Source organism: Pelophylax lessonae (assembly GCF_965119305.1).
Source record: "Pelophylax lessonae genome assembly, chromosome: 7".
NCBI classification, from domain to species: Eukaryota; Metazoa; Chordata; class Amphibia; order Anura; family Ranidae; genus Pelophylax; species Pelophylax lessonae.
The window spans coordinates 138,642,434-138,657,386 of NC_138774.1; positions in this window are offsets into that span (position 1 = coordinate 138,642,434).

Genomic DNA, 14,953 nt, shown 5'->3' on the forward strand with positions numbered 1-14,953 from the left:
TGGTAGCTCTAATCAGAACAAAAGGTGTACGTCTACATCACTACTTAGACGATCTTCAACTGTTATCACAAGACAGGGATCGACTTTTGTCCCACAGGGACCTGGTCACCACAACTCTCATGGAGTTCGGATGGTTGTTGAATCTTCAAAAAAGTCATCTGGAGCCCTCTCAACATTTGGTCTATCTAGGGGCTCAATTCAACACCGTTCAGAATACACTTTCTCTGCCTCTAGAGAAAATTCCGGTGGTTCGGGAGAGGATCTTTCCAGCCCTCTCCTCCTCTTTTCTGACGGCATCCCAGTGTCTCAAGATCATCGGCACTATGGTCTCGACGGCCCCTATGGTCAAGTGGGCACTGTGGCGAATGCGGCCCTTTCAAAGGGGCTTCTTTCGGCAGTGGAATCCGGAAGAATGCGAGCAGCGTATCTTTATTTCCCACAGCATGAGGAGCAGCTTATTATGGTGGCTCCAACGCAAGAACCTGCTCAATTGCCATTCTCTAGTTCCCATCACGTGGGTCATCATTGCAACCAACGCCAGCAACTGTGGCTGGGGAGCCCATTGCATGGCAGAGGTGGCTCAAGGGAAATGGCCTCCACAAGCCCACTCCCTGGTTTCCAACGTCCTGGAGCTTCGTGCGGCTTTTCTAGCTCTTCAAGCTTTCCACCACCTAATAGAAGGCAAATCCGTATTTCTTCGGATGGACAACACCACGGCAGTGGCTTATGTGAAAAGACAGGGCGGAACCAGGAGTCTCTCCCTTCTTCAGGAGGTAGACCCAATCATGACATGGGCCCAAGCCCATCTGTCCAACATCTCGGCGGCCTACATTCCGGGGCCACAGAATGTCCAGGCAGATTTCCTTTCCAGAGTCCAGTTGAATCACAACGAGTGGTCTCTCCACATCGACTCATTCAAGTGGATTCTGTCTCTAGGGGTCTCACCCGAAGTAGACCTGTTTGCATCTCCATGCAACCACAAGCTGGACCGGTACTTCACACGCAGCAAGTGTCACCGAGCCTGTGGAACGGATGCTCTGACCGACAGATGGGAATTCAGCAGGGCATATGCCTTTCCCCCATTTCCCATCATCCTCAGATTTCTTCAGAGACTCCAAGCAGAAGATGTGGAGATTGTCATGGTAGCCCCTCATTGGCCAAACAGGCCCTGGTTCCCACTTCTCCTGCAACTCAGTTATCGGAGCCCGATTCCCCTGCCCCTCAAACCAGACCTTCTCTCGCAGGGAACAACATTACACCCCTGCCCCGCTTTGCTCAGGTTAACGGTCTGGTTCTTGAGAGGGAGAGGTTGGAGTCACTCGGATGCCCTCCTGGGGCAATCCCTACCTTAATGAACTCCAGAAGACCCAGCACGAACAGAGTTTACTGCAGAGTCTGGTCTAGATTCTTGGAATTCACGTACCCGGAGGGAAATCCTTCCTTGAGATTGGAGTTCAAGAAGTCCTGAAGTTCCTTCAAGCAGGTCTGGATAAATCTCTATCAGTTGGGACTCTCAGGGTGCAAATATCAGCCTTATCGGTGTTCTCAGGGTTCTCCTGGGCCAAGCATGTACTCATACAACAATTCTTCAAAGGTGCGGTCAGACTCAGACCTCAGAGGAAGCCAAGGTTCCCGAAATGGGACCTTCCTCTTGTCCTTAACGTCCTTTCAAGAACTAGTTTGTCGGACTCCATCAGAGAACTTACCATTAAAACAGCCTTTTTAGTGGCAATCACTTCAGCCAAAAGGGTTTCTGAGATCAGTTCCCTTGGTCATAAAGAACCTTTTCTCACGTTCTTTCCGGATCGAGAAGTCCTAATTCCGATGCTCAATTCCAATCCGAAGGTATCATCGGTTTTTCATGAAAACCAGGAGATTGTGCTTCCTACCTTTCGATCTTCCGAGGATAATGAACCTCATCCCTTGGATGTAGGGAAGACTCTAATGGAATATCTTCAGTCAACGTCTTCTTTCAGACAATCGGATAATCTCTTCGTCCTTTTCTCAGGCAAAAATAGAGGAAAGCGGGCCTCGTCAAGGTCCATTGCAGCCTGGATTGTGTCTGCCATTCAGCGAGCTTACTGTGTAGAGGGTTTGGCTCCTGCGGAGGCGGTGACAGCGCAATCAACGAGAAGCATCTCAACATGCTGGGCGGCTTCACATCATGTTGCACCAGAAGTAGTCTGCAGAGCGGCTTCCTGGTCTTCTGTAAATACGTTTATGACACATTATTGTGTGGAGCCAGCCTCCTTATCTTCAGTTAATTTTGGCTGCTAATAATTTGAAGTAAAATTTGATTTGAAACATTCCCATCCGTGTGGTTTGGGTTAGTTATTTCCCACACGTAGGCTGCCATGGAGACTGCCAGGAAAACGGAAAATTCCTATCATACTTACCGTAATTTTCCTTTCCTGGTGGTCTCAATGGCAGCCGGAGGTCCCACCCTCTGGTCTTGGATTCGGCTAAGATATGGAACACTGGCTGTGCCTGCAAGCTGAAATTTATAGAGGGGGGTCCTATACCATTGGAGAGGAGGCGGGGTTAACCCACACGTAGGCTGCCATGGAGACCACCAGGAAAGGAAAATTACGGTAAGTATGATAGGAATTTTCCGTTTTCCTAGATGGTTGCATAAAACAAGCATGTGAAACAAAATGGCTATCTACTTCTGGAATAAGCCCATTTCTGACACATGTTGTATACAAGTTAGATTCTGTATTCTTATCTAGAAAGACCTACTTAGACCCCCCAAACATTATATTTATATATATATATATATATATATATTATATTTTTTTTATTTTTTTTTTTTTTTAGCAAAGACTCTGGAAAATAAAATGGTGGTCGATGCAATATTTGTTGTCAAGCGGTATTTGCGCAGCGGATTTTGAAACACCATTTTTTTGGAAAAATACATTTCACTGCATATAAAAAAACTAAACCGTAAAGTTAGCCTATTTTTTTGTTAATTGTGAATGTTGCTCTCGCTCTGGTGATCACGGCGATACCTCACATGTGTGGTTTGAACTGCGCTTTTATTTGCAGGCCCGACTTATGTATGCGTTTTCTTTCGTGCACAAGCTCACGACGACGGGGGGCACATACAATTTTTTTTTCCTATTTTTTTTATTTATTTATTTTTTATTTTTTACATTTTTTTGTAAACATTCCTTGTGACAGTAATATGCAGTGACAGGTACTCTGTATGGAGGGATCGGGGGTCTAAAAGACCCCAGACCACTTCACTGCACTTTAATGTATTCAAAATGCCAAAATCTGCATTTTTGAATACTGACAGTTTTTTTAAATTTGGCGCCTTTAGCCGCCGAGTAACCTGGACATTACATCATCACGCCGCTTCCGGGTTACTACATCGGAGACCGAATTCGGCTTTGATCGGGATTCCAACCAGCCGGCGGACGTGGTCTCCCAGTGGGATGGGATACCCAGGCAGAGCCGCGGAAGGTGGCGGGAGATCCCCTCCCGCTCACTGGTATAGCATCGGACATTATCACCTGAAAGCCAACCGCAAGCTCATAAAAATGGTACCAGGTTGATGCCTCTAGCTGCAGGCATCACCCCAGTAAAACCACTTCTCTGAGCCGGCGTAGGGCTACGTTGATTCGCAGGAAGTGTTTCAACAAGTGCCTGGCAGGGATGATTATATTAAGAAAGTATGACTGGGTATGGACACTGCTAGCAGGTGTAGCATTTGCTTATGGTGGGAACAAGTCCATTAGCCAAACAGAGTAAAAAAAAAAATAGTCAGCTTTTTAAAAAAAAAACATTTAAAATATGGCCAAAAGGCCACAACAATCTGATAATAAAGTTACATTTACGATTTATTTATTAGAGGTACTGATATTACGCCGACAGTTGATGCAGCACTTTTACATACTGTATATATATATATATATTGTACATTGACATCAGTCATTGATGTGAATGTACAGTTCCCTATCTCACATGCATACATACTAAGGACAATTTCGAAACCAATTATCCTACCAGCATGTCATTAAAGTGTGGGAGGAACTGAAGTATATGCAGGAAACCCACACAGGCACAGGAAGAACATTCAAACTCCATGGAGGTAGTGTCATGGTTTTGGATTCAAACTGATAATCTTAGTGCTGCCAGGCAGAGGTGCTAACCACTAAGCCACTGTGCTGCCTATATTATATTCAATCTATTAGCCTCTGGCATACTTACCAACTGCCCCAGATGTGTCAGGACAGTCCTGCTAATTTAGTTAGTTGTCTTGAGATGGCTGTGTCCCAGGTTTTGAGGATCATTGAGGGATTTTTCACCTGCCATGCAACCCATTCCACTTTGCTGTAATTGGGAGACAGATATACAGCATGTAGAAAATTGTGGTTGATGATAAAAACCTATCAAACACACACCCAGCGCTAGTAGTCCCTACGAAATACTAGATGATAACACAAAGTATTGACATGCAACACAATACTAATGTAACTCAAAGTATTAGCATGTAACACTGAACTGGTGCAGCAATAAATATAAATAAATCAATAAATATATATATATATATATATCTGATTAGCAGCCGCTGTAAATAAACAGTACTATAAATGAAGTGCAGTTAATACCGTGTCAATACACAAAATCAATCACACTCAGCAGCGCTATACTCTAAGTCATCCGCTCTGAGTATCAAAAACATCACATATAACACAAAATGCACAGGACCATCATATGAATGTAAGTGTCCAATACATAGAGCAGTCTCTATAACTCCCCAGTGAGGTCTTCTACTGTCAGAGTGACATGAAGTTCATAATCCCAGATCGAATGAATAGTGGTACTTCAATCTGGATAAAGTGAAATGGGTCCACCACCACACCTCCAGTGCTCCCCTCTAGATTAAACACTCACCAGACCAACAGAGATCAGAAGCCTCTATGTTATTGCCTTTCAGTTGTCTCTCCAAATCTCTTTTTAGATTTTGTGTAGGATTGCTCTTTAGATTTGCATGTCTTTTTGTGAAGATCTGGCATGTATCCATTTTTTGGTGTAGGACATCTTGACTTCTGTTTGTTACCTCAGCATTTCATATTACTGATATTTGCCTGCTGTACTATGTACTTGTATGAAAAAATATCATGTTCTCTTTGTATTGCTTCCTTTGTGTGAAATCCCTGGTGTTCCTGCCAGTCCCTCTGCTTTCCTATTAAAAACTGACCACACTAAGCAGAAGAGCACAGTATGGTCAGTTCTCCAGCTGTGCTGGGAATACAGTGTGCTCTCTTCCAATGATTAGACTTGTCCTCCAGACACACCCCCTCTGCAAAGCCTCTTACTGGGCAGATTAGTGCACTGTTGCTTTTCCTCTCCCAGCTCTTATGCAGCTGAGAACAGAGGGAATGTGATCACTTATATAAAATGGAAAAGAAGGTATTTATAATGTTTTTGTAATATCAATACACAAATGTTTTTCCTTTCATTTCAGTTTAAACTGGATTGTTTTACAAGGTAATCATTTATAATCAATGTGAAAGGAAGAGGTCCATAAGCCGCACATCATGAAGCAGACCCATGTGCATGAAGTGAGATGTATATCATCCTCAGCCCGGACAACCCCCCACATGTTTTGCTCTGCCCCTTGGAGCTTAATCATGAGGATTGGAGTTCTGAGCATAAGGGGGTGTTTATAAGAGCATCATTGGCTGTCATGTGATAGAATTGAATGGCACACAGGTGCTCAAGCAATCAATTAAGTGGATAAAAACATCCACAGACATCAAAGCTAGTCACAGACATTAAGATTGCGCTACAGAAGATATTTATTTTTTTTTTTTTTATTATAAACGTTTATTGAATGTAAATGAATACAAAAATATATATGCATTGTCAATGATAAAATATCAGTATTACAAGAGCCGTATGAACATATCATGTCTATAATAATGAGAAATATAAACAGTAACCAACTTAGGAGTGTTAAGTTAAGAATATGTTAACATCATCATAAAGAAGGCAATTCAAGTCTGACAGGTAGAGATAAGGTAGGATTTTACCTGTTGAGCCATGTGAAAACATGTGTGATAGAGCTAATACTTCTAAAAAAAAGTAACATAAAACAACTTTATATCTGGGATAGTGTAGATATACACAAGATTAGTGGGACTTATGATGGGCCTTCCGTCTGCCTCAAGAGGGGATGCCCTGTCCGGTCAACCATTAGTGTGGCAAAAGAGACCATCTTTCCAGCACCTAGGGAAGCAAGGATCGTATCCCATATTAAATGAGTATGGAGCATTTATAAATGAACCAGGGGTTCCATTTTTGATCCCATGTGTTTTTGGAATTTGTAATAGAATGATGATATGCTTCCATAGATTTAATATCTTCTATTCTGTGATTAACCAGAGCATATGGTACATTGGGTTCTTTCCATTGTTTAGCTATAGACCATAACATTGCGACACATAGCGTATGTATCAGACGGGTTAATGGCTTGGAAATGTCTGGGATGTCCCGAAACAATAGACATTGTGATGGAGTGAGTGTAAGGTTTCTACCCGTAATTTTCGCGCATGCGTGGAATAATTCCGACCATGTGTCTTGTATTTTAGGACAGTCCCAGAATATGTGTTTAAACGAGCCTGTATCATTGCATCCTCTAAAACAGTTCGAGGAGATCTCTGGATAAATTCTATTCAGTTTTTCAGGTGTATAGTACCATCTAGTAAAGAGTTTCACGGCTGTCTCCCTAACTCCCAGTGATCTTGTCGAGCCGCGTAGGTTCGACCACATGTTTTGCCAATCCCTAGCCGTAATGGTTTCCCGCAACTCCAATTCCCAATCCGTCATGTATTTTAGTTTAGTCTCAACGTCATGCGGGTTTAGGGTGGAGTATAAGGTGGAGATGTGGCCTCCCCCCAAGGGGTTTTCCAGGCATATTCGCTCAAAGGAACTGAGGGGAGTTCCAGATGGCTGAGCATGATAGGAGGTGAAGTAACTCTTGATTAATTCGTAGTTTAATTTTTCAGATGAAGGAGCATTCTTGTGTTCCGTCAAATGCTCAAATGAGTACATGATTCCTCCATCAAAAAGGTCAAGTAACGTGGTCAGTTTGTTTTTAGACCACCACGTAAATTGGTGAGGAGAATGAAATGCTTCCTTGAATCTGGGGTCCCCCAAAAATGAAGCACCCAATCGAGGAGTGGATGTTAAGGAACTATGCTTATTTGCAGATCTCCAAACTTTAAGGGAGTCTGAAACCACTGAATTACGTGTAGAAATTCCACGTATAGGGATTGTTGGGTCCCATAGCAGACCGGCTAGATGAAATGGAGCAATAGATTGTGCCTCAAACGAAACCCATGGAGAGTTCGTCGGCTGAGTGTGCCAGTATCCAAGCTGGGAGAGCCTACAACTTATGTAATATGGCCAAATCTGAGGGAGACCCAAACCCCCCGATCGTTGGTGTCGATAAAGAATGTTAGCGGCATATCTGGCTTTTTTGTTACCCCAAATAAATTTATTGACAAGTGATTGAAGCTTGGAGATGAACTGTTTGGTGAGACTAATTGGTAGAGCTCGAAAAAGATATAACATTTTAGGAAGGATGGTCATCTTAACTGCTGTTATCTTCCCCAAAAAGGACAGATGATAAGAGGACCATATTTGTAGTAGACTACGAATCTTGGTCATTAAGGGAGGGAAGTTGGATTGGAATAATGATTTATATTCTTTACATAACTGTATCCCAAGATAAGGGATGGATTCGGAAGCCCACACAAAGGGAAATGCATCTTTTAGGTTTAGGATGTCTTGTGGAGGAAGGTTAATTGGTAACGCGATAGATTTTGACATATTAATAGTTAGGCCCGATACACCTGCGAACTTTTCCAAAACTGTCAACAAATTTGGTAGCGAGCGCAAAGGATCTGGAATAAAAAGTATAGCATCATCTGCATAAAGGCTTAATTTATATGATTCTCCGCCCTTCTCATATCCCCTCACTCCATCATGTCTTCTGATAGCTATAGAGAGAGGTTCAATGGCCAGGGCAAATAGCAGGGGGGATAGGGGACATCCCTGTCTAGTGCCCCTGCCTAGCGGGAAGAAGTTGGAATTACAACCTGTCATTCTAATCCTGGTTTTGGGGTTTTTATAAAGGGCCATGAAACCATTTAGAAACTCGCCCGTGAGTCCAAATCTGGGTAAGAGATGTTTAAGGTAATCCCAGGAAACACTGTCAAAGGCCTTGTGAATGTCAAGACCCAATAGTAATAGTTGTTTTTTGTGTAGGTTAGCATCTTGTATGACGTTACAGGCCAATCTAATATTATCCGTAATTTGGCGATTTGGAATAAAGCCTGATTGGAAGGTGGAGATGAGCTTATGGATTATAGTTGATAGTCTGGCTGCAAGAATTTTACTAAATAGTTTTAGGTCGTTGTTAATAATTGAGATTGGCCTGAAATTCTGGGGACTGGAAAGATCTTTATTGGGTTTTGGAAGTAATACCATATTAGCAAAAGACATCTCTTCAGGGAATTCGTGGCCTTTTAATATGTGATTGAATAACTGAGAAAGTTTAGGGGCAAGAGTTTGAGAGAAAGTTTTAAAGTAGATGGCAGAAAATCCATCTGGTCCCGGGGCTGAGGAATTGCGGAGAGATTTAATGACCAGTTCAACTTCAGTGTCCGTGATCGGGGCATTTAATCGTTCATAGTCCGATTCCGATATAGAGGGTATTGGAATTTCATCCAGCCATTTCTGGGAATCTAGTGGGGCTAATGAAGATGGAGGGGATAAAAGGTTTGAATAAAATTTTTCAAAAATTTCCATGACTTCCTTGGGATGGGAGGTAGTCAAGCCCGAAGACGTGTTTAGCTTATATACATGTGGTGGTCTGACAGATTGATTTAATTTTCTAGCAAGCATTGTGGAAGAAGAATTTCCATACAAAAGGAATTTGGATCTAGTGTATTTAAGGGATTTCTCGGCATTTTCAGAGAGTATGTCATTCAGTTCTTTCCTTTTTTGATCAATACAGGTTCTGGTGTTCATGTCATGCAGTGTATTGTAGTTTTTATAGAGAGTTTGAAGATCTTTGGTCAGGGTTTGTATTTTGGCGGTACGCAAACGATTTTTCCTAGCCGCCAATTCAATTAGTCTTCCTCTGATAAATGCTTTGTGTGCTACCCATGTATTCTGTATAGAGGTGTCGTCAATGGGATTAAGCCCAAAAAATTCTGTAAGAGAATCCGAGACCTCTTTGGAATCCTGTATATTCGCCAGTATTGAGTCGTTTAGTCTCCATGAAAATGGAGTGGGGGAGAGTCCTATGCCCTTCGTGTCATATATCACCATGTGATGGTCCGACCATACACACGGGAATATATCTGCAGAAACAGAATTTGCTAGTACCACCTGAGAAGCATACACATAGTCTATTCTGGCCGAGGTGTTGTGGGGGTTAGAGTAGAATGTGTACTCCCTAGCACCCATATTTAAACATCTCCAGGTGTCAACTAGTTGAAGAGTGTTGAGTTTTCGTTCCAAAATTTTAGGGAAAGTTTTAGAGGAGGGAGAGGGGTTGCTCCTATCTAGGGTTGGATGGGCAACCATATTGAAATCACCCCCTAGTATTATGTGGGAAGAGTGAAATTTCTCCAATTCAGCGAAAAAGTCAAGAAAGAATTTTACTGTAGCACCATTAGGAGCGTATAGGTTTGCAATTGTTAACGCTTTACCCAGGATGCGACCCCTGATGATTATGAAACGGCTCTCTGGATCCTTATAGCAATCCTGAATTTCAAGTGGGAGGGAGTTGTGAATGAAGATAGCCACACCTCTGCTTTTAGAGGAGAAGGTGGTATAAAAGGATTGATTATATGATTTATTAAAAAATTTGGGGTGATTATTGACTGCAAAATGAGTTTCTTGTAGTAACAAGATTTTTGCATTAAGGCGTTTGAACTGGTGGAACGCCTTATTGCGTTTGTTAGGGGAGTTGAATCCCTGGACATTGTGGGAGATTACTTTAATTGTCATTTTTAAATGTGTGTTGAAGTTCCTTTGGCAATGACATAGTGTTAAAGGAAAGGTGCAAACTTAATGACCAGGTGTTCCACCCGTCCAAAATAGCCCGAAATGTGGGAGTGGCATCATGGGAGTTGAAAAAAGTGGTAGTGCATTTTGTCAGAACCCAAACCCGGCTGAGGCAAAGCAGGGCATGGTAATGACATAAATTCTCATAACAAAAGTGAATACAAGGCATCCTGTGTATATATCTTAAGACATTTGCATATAGTTTATCATAATTAGTAGTTACCATAAACATGTAACAAAAAAGAATAAACCAGGGTCGGTAGGCTGTAACCGTACCGGAACATAAAAACCTGAACTGGAGGAAAATTCCCCCTAAACAGCAGATCGAAAGCCAGCAGCCCAAAGGGATCCCCGCAAGTCTCAGGGGAGAGAGCCTTGGGGGAAGGATCCCACTGAGGGGGCTGGTGTCTGTCAATCCACTGAGTGCGTGCGTCATGTACAAGCATGAGACTAACGCATAAGGCCATTCGAGAATTGTTAATGAACAAAAATATAAAGCCTCAGTTGTGTGAGTTTATATGAAAAGAACCGCAGTAAACTTTAGTGGCAGCGAGAAAAAACCCAAAAGTTAACTAATAAATGTCAACAACTGGTCCTTAAAACAGATATCCAGAACTACTCTCACTAGACAATTTGTCCTTATAGTGGATAAGGCATTGTAGATAATGAGAGGGTTATGTGAGATTGCTCAAATCCAGTTCCATGTTAATTCTGTATTGATGTCCTTGAAGAAACTTTGTTTCAGTGGAAAGCTGCTATCTCCTATTAGGCACCTCTAGATGGCAGTAGAGTGCAAGAATCTGGGTATAGTAAGCATTGTCATTTAAATAATGTGGTAGAACAATGAAACTCAAAGAGCAAGACAATAGGCGACACTGTCCCTCTGGTAAGATGAATGCCACCCGTCTGGAAATTCCACTTCATATTTTTGGGTTATATCCAAGAAGGAAGTGACTATTATTAAGGACCAACATATAGGAAAAGTGCATATTAAAATGCAGGGGGATATGTGAACAAAGATCGCTAGAATGTGTAGGGGACAAATCAAGCTAAGTCTTGTCGCGGTCTTCTGCGACTTCTCCTGGAGGCTGGTGTCTGCCATAAGGGTGATAGGCGGTGAGCAGGAGCGGGCGAAGGAGCCGCTGCTGGATCCATCAAACCCAATTTTATTAGGGTGTTAAGGCCCTCTTGGACGTTGGTAACTATATATGTGGATCCATTGTGTGGTATTATCAGTTTAAAAGGAAATCCCCACTTGTAACGTATACGAGCTGATTGTAGAACAGAGGTGATCTCTTTTAAGCCACGTCTCCTCTCAAGTGTAGCTTGCGATATGTCTGGGTATATTTGAATTCTATGACCGTCAATCAGAATGTTGGGGGTATTCCTTGCTGCTCTTAGTATCTCCTCCTTGGTGATAAAATCTTGCATGCATAATATCACATCTCTTGGGGGCTTGTCAGTCGGGGGTTTGGGACGCAAAGCCCGGTGGATTCTGTCACATCTGAACTGGGAATCAGTGGCTTCAGGGAGTAATGACTTGAAAAGTTTGTTCACAGTGGGGACAAGGTCAGTGTAAGACTCTGGAATGCCACGCAGCCTCAGATTTTTTCTACGGTTACGATTTTCCAAGTCCTCCACATTAGCCTGTATTTGATCAAAGGCTGAACTGAGAGACTCATGATCCCTGCTCAACTCCTTATAGGCAAGGCAGAGCTCATCATGTTTTGTCTCAAGTCTATCCGTTCTACCCCCAAGTGCTGATATCTCCTGAGTGAGAGTATTAGCCGTTTTATCTAGCCCAGCCTGAAACTTAGTGATTAGCTTTGTGTACATAGCCTCCAGGCTATTGTCAAGGTCAGCCTTTGACAAAGGGGTTGTGTACTCACTGTTCGGAGGGGGGGTAGCGATCGTTGCGGCCACCGGAGCCGGAGAGGAGGATCCGACATGTGCCTGGGGGCGGGCGGCGCCATCTTGGTCCATGTTTAGTTTTTCCCTTGCCCTGAGAAGGTAATGGGTTAGGGACCTCTGCGGCGTTTTCCGGTTCTTTCTGCGGCTGGACGACATACACAGAGGCTGTAGCTAACAGGGTGTGATCAATCGAAGCTTGTGTGATGTGTACAGCTGGACCCTGTCAGCTTTTTCTCGGCCGTAGCGAGCGGAGCTCCTGCACTAAGCTGCCATCAGTCCCGCGCCGCGCATGCGCACCCGCTACAGAAGATATTTATGAAAAGGAAAAATGAAATAACAAAACTGCAAAAAAATTCCAAAACAATATTGTTAAGCTATTCGTTTAAGATGACCGATATGATTATTATTAATATGCTATTCATTTAAAATATTTATGGTATCTAACCATGGGATAGACATGTCAGAAGAAGATATGACAGATCTTTGAGTAATAACTCGGCAGGAAAGGAAAGGTAGGAGATACATTTTTAACCTTTTCCTATTTTTTCTCCCCTTCTCTTTTTCCCTTCCCCCCCCCCCCCCTTTCTTTCCACTTTTTTTTTTTTTGGTTTTGGGGTTTGATTTGGGTTATATAGAAAATAGATGAGAGGGTGAGAAATGTATATTTGAAATAGATATGTAATGGCAGCGGTGTCTCTCCCGTCTCTATCGGACCAGCAACTACAATCACTGAATACACCAATCACCTTGACGGAAATTCAATCCAGCATCTCATCCCTGCCAAAAGGCAAATCTCCGGGCCCAGATGGCTTCACCAACGAATTTTACCAAATTTTTCATCAACATCTTACCCCCACGATGTCAGAGGTTTATAACAAAGCCATGCAAACCTCTTCTATGCCTGCAGAGATACTAAACGCCCACATAGTAACATTGCCTAAACCAGGTAAAGACCCTACGACACCAGCGAATTTTCGTCCCATTTCCCTTCTAAATTCGGACGCTAAAATATATGCCCGCGTTTTGTCCAAACGCATTCAGTCTGTGCTACCCGCCTTGATTCATAGGGACCAAATGGGATTTACGCCAGGCAGACAAACATCTGACGCCACGAGAAGGCTGCTAGGCATATCACATCTGGCACACTCCATGAAAACCCCCTCTATTTTCCTAACCCTTGACGCCGAAAAGGCCTTCGATCGGGTACATTGGGGATATATGCGAGCCGTTTTGCTAAAGTTCGGATTCACGGGCCCCATACTCTTAGCTATCATGGCTCTGTACTCCTCCCCATCGGCGCAAGTGTATAGCTCTGGTACACTCTCTAAGCACTTTGTCATTTCGAATGGCACTAGGCAGGGTTGTCCCTTATCTCCCACTATCTTCAACCTAGTTATCGAACCCCTGGCGGAGACCATCCGCTCAAATCCCCTTATTCAGGGTTTCCAACTGCCATCCTACCACCATAAGATCAACTTATTTGCTGATGACATCATCTTGATGCTTACTCACCCAGAAAGCTCGTTGCCAGCAGCGTATGCCACGCTCCAATCATTTAGCAAAGTTTCGTTCTATAAGCTGAATGCGTCAAAGTCCACAGTTTTAAACATTGGGGTCCCGGCACAAACCCAATCCGCCCTCCAACTAACCATACCGATACCGTGGTCCATCGACAGCATCCACTATTTAGGCATAGACTTACCGGCCGACCCTTCCAAATTGCTTAGAAACAACGTACACAGACTGACAGCGAAGATTGCTAACGACTTGTCTCATCTCCAACATCCACATCTGTCCTGGAGTGGTAGAGTAGCCTCGTACAAAATGTTTATCCTACCTCAATTGCTATACCTGTTCCGTGCGCTCCCTATCCCCTTCCCGGCCACACATCTAACCAAATTCTCTAAACAAATGGCAGCCTATATCTGGTGCGGTAAGAGGCCTCGGTGCGCTCTTTCGATCCTAATTAGGAAAAAACAATACGGTGGGGCATCTGTTCCCGACATACCTACTTATTATAGAGCCACGATTCTGGCCCAGATGCGTAGTTGGCTGATAGCACCGGAATCGCCTGTATGGGTGGATTTGGAGAAGGACGCCGCTCCGATTTCGGATCTTAAAACCTTGCTACTGAGTGATAGATGGCGGGAGTGGGACATTTCCAAGCTCTCCCCTACCATTCAGGCATCTATGCGGGTCTGGCGCCGATCTCCGAGTTCACTCAACGAGCGTGATGTCCTCCACGTATTACCTCTGCCGACGGACCTGTTGGGCGCTTACCTCTCTGACTTACCCATACAACTATTGATCCGTAAGGGCCTTACCACCATAAACTCGTTTTACGGCGCTGGATCCCTCCTCTCAGTGTCGGCTTTAATTAACAAATACGGCCTGCCAAGCCACATATACTACCACCTGCTCCGCATTTTACATTTCTTGTCAAATCACCCTCTTCGGCAGCTTCTCATTGACGGTAAGGTGTGGGACCTCCTCACTACCCCATTACCCAAGCCCCCTAAGCTCTCGTGCTATTACGACATCTTGTTGGATAATACCTCCTTTCACAAGACCACCCACATGTTTAAATGGGATAGGGACTTAGGAGTTACACATCCTATTTCCCACTGGCAGAAAGCGTTGCATGCGATTTACCGATTTACACATTGTGCAAATCATTGGGATATGACTTTGAAAATACTGAACCGATGGTATTATACACCTTACCGCCTAGCAGGGTTTTCAGCCTCATACTCCCAACTGTGCTGGCGCAATTGCTCCCAGGTGGGGACCCTAGTTCATGTATTGTGGTCCTGCCCATCACTTACCAGCTATTGGCACAATGTTTTCTCTTACATATCCACTTACACAGGCTGCATACTGTCTCCATCACCGGCCCTGGCTTTGTTAAACTTGGGGATACATGACGTTCCTACTCAGTACAGGGCATGGGTCA